This window comes from Euprymna scolopes, chromosome 28 (assembly GCF_053919585.1).
Source record: "Euprymna scolopes isolate OS-2025 chromosome 28, ASM5391958v1, whole genome shotgun sequence".
Taxonomy (NCBI): domain Eukaryota; kingdom Metazoa; phylum Mollusca; class Cephalopoda; order Sepiida; family Sepiolidae; genus Euprymna; species Euprymna scolopes.
The window spans coordinates 46,439,082-46,439,898 of record NC_136509.1 but is presented as its reverse complement, the minus strand read 5'-3'; the positions used below and the strand labels follow the sequence as shown (position 1 = coordinate 46,439,898).

General features: G+C 40.8%; 1 pseudogene; it reads right to left on the bottom strand.

The window, feature by feature from the left end:
• Window positions 1-328: 328 nt before the first annotated feature.
• On the bottom strand, window positions 329-445 carry LOC145249918 (5S ribosomal RNA; annotated as a pseudogene).
• Between the last annotated feature and the right edge of the window lie 372 nt (window positions 446-817).

Here is an 817-nt window from a genome sequence, read left to right as displayed (position 1 = left end):
TTTATAATTATTAGAGAAGTCCATTATGAGCGAATGGGTAAGTCCTCATAACATTAGGTAGGTATATATATCTATTTATATTAAATATAAATATCTATTTACATTAGGTAGGTAGGTAGGTAGGTATATATATATTAAAAAAAAAGGGAAGAGTCCCTTCAGTCTTTAACAGACTCTGGATACTCACGGTGCCAGCGCGTGAAATTTTTGTTGCAGGAGGTGCGGAATCTCAAACCACACCTCTCCTGAGTCGACATTGTTAAATACCAGTGGCAAGTGAAGTGTATGTACAAGACAACTGGAAACAAATGCCGAAATAAGCGGAGAGCATATACAGCGCCTAGAATTCCCAAATGGTAACCCATCTGGTACTAACCAGGCTCAACGTTGCTTAACTTCGGTGATCTGACGAGAACCGGTGTGTCAACGTGATTATGACGTATGTATTATATTTATATATTATTCTATGTATATAAGGTGCTAGCAAAATCCCGACCTTTACCTTTGACCTTGACCTTGAAACATAAGGTGCCCCATCCCTAGGTCGGAGATCATCATCATGTCAGGTTTGGTCATGATCGGTCCAGTGGTGTGGGCTGCAAGAAAGTATATATACATAGGCTATGACCCTGACATTGGCCTTGGAAAATGGTGTGCACCATTCCTAGGAGGAGGATCATCATCATGCCAGGTGTGAGTTGTATGAGAGTATATATATACATAGGCGATGGCCTTGACCTTTGACCTTAACCTTGAGAAATGATGTGCACCATCCATAGGTGGGGGATTATCATCATGCCAAGTTTTGTCATGATCG